The sequence below is a fragment of the Catharus ustulatus genome, chromosome 11, assembly GCF_009819885.2.
Source record: "Catharus ustulatus isolate bCatUst1 chromosome 11, bCatUst1.pri.v2, whole genome shotgun sequence".
NCBI classification, from domain to species: Eukaryota; Metazoa; Chordata; class Aves; order Passeriformes; family Turdidae; genus Catharus; species Catharus ustulatus.
In genome coordinates, this window is record NC_046231.1 from 19679411 (window position 1) to 19685684 (window position 6274).

Genomic DNA, 6274 nt, shown 5'->3' on the forward strand with positions numbered 1-6274 from the left:
CAAAAGAACCACAGCAATTCCAGACAGGGAATCTCCATCACTCCATCCCCAGGGAATCCCATCCCCAATTGGTTTGCACGAAGATCTTCCAAATTCACGAGCAAATAAGGAGTGACTGAATCAACTTCAGCTCCTGCAGCTCCCTGAGCTGGGCTGTGCTCCTCCCCAGGGTCAGAGGGGATGGAATGGGACAGGCTGGGCTGGAATGGGGTGAGGTGGCAGTGCCAGTCACCCCTAAGGGACAGTTTTTTCACAAACACCAAATCTACCCAAACCAAGCTCAATGTGAGCTGGGGGGTGGAACAAGATGCTGCTTGAGGTCCCTTCCAACCCAAACCATTCCATGATTCTCTGATTTTACCCTCCCTGCTGTTTTCCTGGCCCCTGGGCTCTCTGGCAGTGCTTTGTGTGTTGTTATTTCCCTCCCAGCTCCAGCAGTGACTCTCTGTTTGTGCAAAGCTCCACCACATTCCAACGAGGAATTCACAAATATCGCCTTTGGAGGCAGCAATTGTCACTGCAGCCAGCTGTCAAGTGTCACAGCAGTGCCATGGGTGAGCCTCAGAGGGGGATCAGCAGAGATGCCAAAATTTGGGATCTCATGGCAGCCACACTGCTGTCCTTGACCCCAAAAAACACCAAAAACTTTGCAAACCACAGCAAACTTTTCCACCTTTTGCCATTCCACCCCTCCCTGCAGCTCTGCCAGGTGGGATCAGCACCCACCCAGCCCCAAAATTCCCTTTTACCTTGCAGGAGCAGCATGGCCAGCCCCGGGCGGGCACACCCGCTGTGACAGGGACACTCCCAGCATTTACCGCTGTCCGGTGACTCACCCCAGCTCCGGGTGACAAAGTGGAAGCCAAACAAGGCGGGGCAGGGATGCACCCGCTGCTTTTCCCTGTCCCCGGGTGCCACCGCCCAGGGCAGGACTGGCCAGACCTGTTGGTGCTGCTGGGAGAGCCTGCAGGGCTGGGGATGGCAGAGGGGTGTGACAGGGCTGGGGATGGCAGCAGGGGTGTGACAGGGCTGGGGATGGCAGCAGGGGTGTGACAGAGGCCAGCAGGGGTGTGACAGAGGCCAGCAGGGGTGTGACAGAGCCAGCAGAGCTGCTGTCACCACCTCTGGGGCTGTCACCAACACCCTGCACCCAGCAAAGTGTTGGGGACACATCCCACATCCCAGAGGGAACCCAAACCTGTTCCACTCCCTGCCCAGGGAATGAACCCATTCCATCTGTCCTGGAGGATCCTGACCTGGGGCTGGGACCCCCAAATGCTCGAGGAGTAACCCCAAATAATCCCCCATCCCAAATCCAGACCCTCTGGGGTGCCCTGAGAGCTGCTCCCCATCTCCCACTGCAGCACAAAGCGCCTGCAAACTGCACAGCCAGGGGGAGAAAACAGGAAAAAAACCAGGGGAAAAGGCAGCTTTATTTCTGCCTGACATTTAATAACCTTTATTGTCCTCTGAGCAGCAGTTTCCCATCCCCAGAACCGGCAGCACAGCTGATTTTCCTCCGGGCTGGAAAAGCTTTGGAGCCTGGCAGCTGCCCCATCCCCTTACCCCAAAAAGCTCCAAACCAGAGGGAAATTCTGTGGAATTCCAGGATTGGGGTGGCTGGGATTCTCCCCACAGCATCCCCAGGCTGCTGGGGCAGATCCTGCAGCACTGAGGCTGCACAAAAGATTCCAGGGACACAGCAGAGCATCCGAGGCACTTACCAGGCACGGGGGAGAGGCGCTGACAACTCGCAGGAGGCAGGAGGAGGAATTAATGGTGCTGCAATTCCCACTGCCTCCATCGTTAGGGAAGGAAAACGCATCCGAGCAGCCTCACTCCAGTGCACAGGGTAATTTGTTTTGGATTTAATGTCATCCTGCTTCCTGGAGATGGGCTGGAGCTGGGAAAAGCCTCTGCTTGTATCCACCGTGCCCCAGGGAAGGTGGAAGCAAAGGAGGGGATTTGAGGATTTTATGGGAAAAGCTCAGCTGGACCTGGCAGAGCTGCTGTGAGCACTGAAGTGAGACATCACCCCCAGGAGCTGCTGGCTCAAAAATACCAAAAATCAGCCTCATCTTCCTATCATATGGGATACCTAATACCTAACACCAGCTTGATATTCCTGTCAATCTTTTATGAAGGGTCCCAGCAAGGTTTTCTCCTGCCCACCAAAAAAAGCAGCATCACGGGGCAGGGGCATCACCTCACCCAAAACCAGGAGTTGGGACAGCAGAGGGAGGGGGAACCGCAGTTTTCTCTGGGATTTAATCCTCTCTTGGAGCCCTGGGCTTTGCAGGAGGAGGTCAGGGTTTTCCCCAGCCCGATGTGTTTCCTTCTCAGGGCCTGTTGTTTGCACAGGCAGCCGCGAACGTTTCCTGCTCCCGGAAAACTCAGGGAACAGCCCAGCTGGGCACTCACATCCCTGACTCCCCCAGCCCCCAAAACACCTCTAATTCAGCGATCAGACCCTCAGCTCACCCCTCTCTCAAACCTGCAGAGCTCCCCTGATTCTGGATTTCAATCCCAGAGCACGGAGCCCTGCCAGGGTTGGGAATTCCAGACAAATCTCCAGGTGCTGCTGGAAGAGAGGAACAATCAAACACAGACCTTGGGGGTCCCACGGCAGCAAAACGGCTGGGTTTTTCCTGCAGGGCTGGAACAAGGAAAAGATAAACAACAGCACAGGCAAACAAGTGCTTATCACCACGTCGGCAGCCTCAAGGCTATTGCAGGGTGTCACAGGAGCATTATTCCTCTCCTCTCCTCTCCTCTCTCGGGAAAGGTTCTATTTTTGTCCCCTCCGTCACAGGGAGTGCTGGAGGCTGGGAGAGCAGCCAGCCCTGCAGAGCCCCTTCCAAATTCACCGGGAACTGGAGGATTTTGGGGGAAATAGAGGTGGTTTTGGGTCAAGCTGCAGAATCCATGCTTGGCTGGCTGGCAGAGAAAGCTGCAGGGAGGAGCTGGAGCTTTTTCCAGCACCTAAAGGGGCTCCAGGAGAGCTGGAGAGGGATGGAGGGACAGGACACAGGGAATGGGCTGGATGGGATGTTGGGAAGGAATTGTTCCCTGTGAGCGTGCCAGGTCCTGGCTGTCACTGTCCCATCCCTGCAAGTGTCCCCTGGACAGTGGAAAGTGTCCCTGACCATGGATGGGGTGGAATGGGATCAGCTTTAAGGTCCCTCCCAACCCAAACCACTCCATGGCTGTGATAACCCCAAGCTCAGCTGCAAAGGGGCACAGCCAGACTTTGTGCTGGATTTTCTAATGGCATTTTAGGGGGGTATTGGTCGTTGTCAGGATGGAAAATGATGAATCCTGTGTCCCTGGAGGGGACAGAAAAAGCCACAGCTGGCCTGACCCAGTGCTGGGTGGTGGTGAGAGACCACTGGGTCCTTCTGCCAACACATTTGTGACACTCCCTGCACCACAATTCCTCCCCTTGGCCGAAGAGGACAGGTCCATCCACCTCTCCCTCCCTTCCTGGCTCCATTCCCAGCCCTGACCCCTGCAATGCCCCAAATCCCAACAGCCAGCACATGGAAAAAGTCCATTTTTGATGATTCCCTTCTGTCCAACTGTGAGATCGGTAATTGAGGGTAAAATTCCATCCAGGGTCCTGAAAATAGCCCGATAAATGAGCTCAGCTCTTTGCTGGTTGACTCAGCTAATCCTTCAGTGCCGCCAGACAGCTTTGATTGTATCTTCTCTCCTTGGGCTCCCTTTAATGCCAAGGCCAAGCTGTGGCAGCTGCAGCAGCTCCGTGCAATTCATAATCTGCCTTTATTCCTGGCTGCACCACTGAACAGAGGTCGGCTCCCGCTCCTGCCTTGATTTATGAATATGGATTTTGTTGGTTAAGCCATTAGGAGCGGTGATGGAGCAATTCCTCCAACATCCTGCACCGTGGAGTGCCTCATTTGCAGCCTGCTCGGCAGAACGCTCCCCCTGCCACGCTGCTCATGCAGGGAAGATTATATTAAAGCTTTGTCTGTAATGCTGTAATTCCACCTCGCCTCCTTGAGCCCCTCTCCAAAGGGAAACAACCCCGCGGCAGGCAGGGAAAGGAGGGAAGGAGGAGCTGATATCCCACCCCTAAAAGCTTCAAGGAAAGTGTTAAATCTGCTGTGAGCTCAGCGGGGAGCCATCCATCATCCATCCATCCTTTCATCCATCCATCCATCCATCATCCATTCCTCCATCCATCCATCCATCCTTTCATCCCTCCCTCCATTCATCATCCATCCATCATCCATCATCCATCCATCCATTCTTCCACCCATTCCTCCCTCCAGCCATCATCCACCTGTCTGTCCATCCATCCATCCATCATCCATCCATCCTTTCATCCCTCCATCCATCCGTCTGTCCGTCCATCATCCATCATCCATCCTTCCATCCATCTATCTATCCATCCATCCATCATCCATCTATCCCTCCATCATCCATCCATTCTTCCACCCACCCATCCATCCATTCCTCCCTCTAGCCATCATCCACCTGTCCGTCCATCCATCCATCATCCATCCATTTCTCCATCCATCCATCCATCCATCCATCCATCATCCATCCATCCATCCATCCATCATTCATCCATCCATCATCCATCCATCCATCCTTTCATCCATCCATCATCCATCAACCCATCCATCATCCATCCACATCCATCCATCCATTCTTCCACCCACCCATCCATCCATTCCTCCCTCCAGCCATCATCCACCTGTCCGTCCATCCATCCATCCATCCATCCTTTCATCCATCCTGGGGATGCTCCAGCTGGGATAACTGGATTATGGGGGCTCATCCCGCTCTTCTCCCCCAGGACCAGCCCAGCCCCGAGGGCAGAGCCCTGAGCATCGCTCCCCAGGGAAGCCCAGCCCGGTCGGATCCCTCTGCCGGGACCATTCCCCACTCCAGGGTCAGCACGTCCCAGCCCCGCTCCGCAGAGCTTTGTGGAGGAAGAAACAAGCTGTGCCCGGAGGCCTCGCTGTGCAATTAGAGAAAACAAAGAGGGAGAAGGGAATTGTGCGGCGGGGCTGGGATACAGCTCCTGTTTCCTGGCTCCCAGCCGTGCTTTTTCCTATTGCTGTTTTGGAGAGGAGGTTTCCCCTCCAGCTGCCCCTGCACAATTTGGCACCTTCTCCCTAAAAACACAGCACCAAGATGTGCTCATGGGTGAAACAAGCATTGTCCATGAGGGAATCCTTGGGAAGGGTCCCAAAGCCAAGTTTCCCTTTCACAGCAAAAACCTTTGGAAAAGTGCAACAGTAATATCTCTTTTCCAGAAAATTAAATTTCCACGTTATTTATCCAAGAAGTCCTAAATGTCCATGTGGATCCCAATCCCATAAATGTCCGTGTCCCTGTGATCCCAGTGCCCCCAGTGTCCGTGTCCCTGTGATCCCAGTGTCCCCAGTGTCCGTGTCCCTGTGATCCCAGTGTCCCCAGTGTCCGTGTCCCTGTGATCCCAGTCCCCCCAGTGTCCGTGTCCCTGTGATCCCAGTGCCCCCAGTGTCCGTGTCCCTGTGATCCCAGTCCCACCAGTGTCCGTGTCCCTGTGATCCCAGTGTCCCCAGTGTCCGTGTCCCTGTGATCCCAGTCCCCCCAGTGTCCGTGTCCCTGTGATCCCAGTGCCCCCAGTGTCCGTGTCCCTGTGATCCCAGTCCCACCAGTGTCCGTGTCCCTGTGATCCCAGTGCCCCCAGTGTCCGTGTCCCTGTGATCCCAGTGTCCCCAGTGTCCGTGTCCCTGTGATCCCAGTGTCCGTGTCCCTGTGATCCCAGTGTCCCCAGTGTCCGTGTCCCTGTGATCCCAGTGCCCCCAGTGTCCGTGTCCCTGTGATCCCAGTGTCCCCAGTGTCCGTGTCCGGTCTCCAGGCGCCCCCTGGCGGACACGGCGCGGCCTCGCCCGGCAGCGGCGGCTCGGGGAGAATCCAACGGGATGGGATCGATCCAACAGGATGGGATCCTAGAGGATAGGAGGGATCCCACGGGATGGACTTGATCCCCACAGTAGCTCTGAAGGAACAAAGGACATTAAACCAGGAGCTCCACAGAAGTTAAGGACATGGCAGTGGGCAAGGAAAGGAGTGACAGCTCTGAGGAACTAGAGAAGGAGGCTTTAATTATCCATTAATTAGCCTTCTCCACTGGGAGGAGGAAGAAAATTCCTGCTGGGAAGGGGATGAGTGGAACACGCTCCAGTTTGCTCACTCTCCTCCAGGTGATGCACTGGGATGATGCAGAGAGGGGAGGGCAGGACCCAAAACTCCT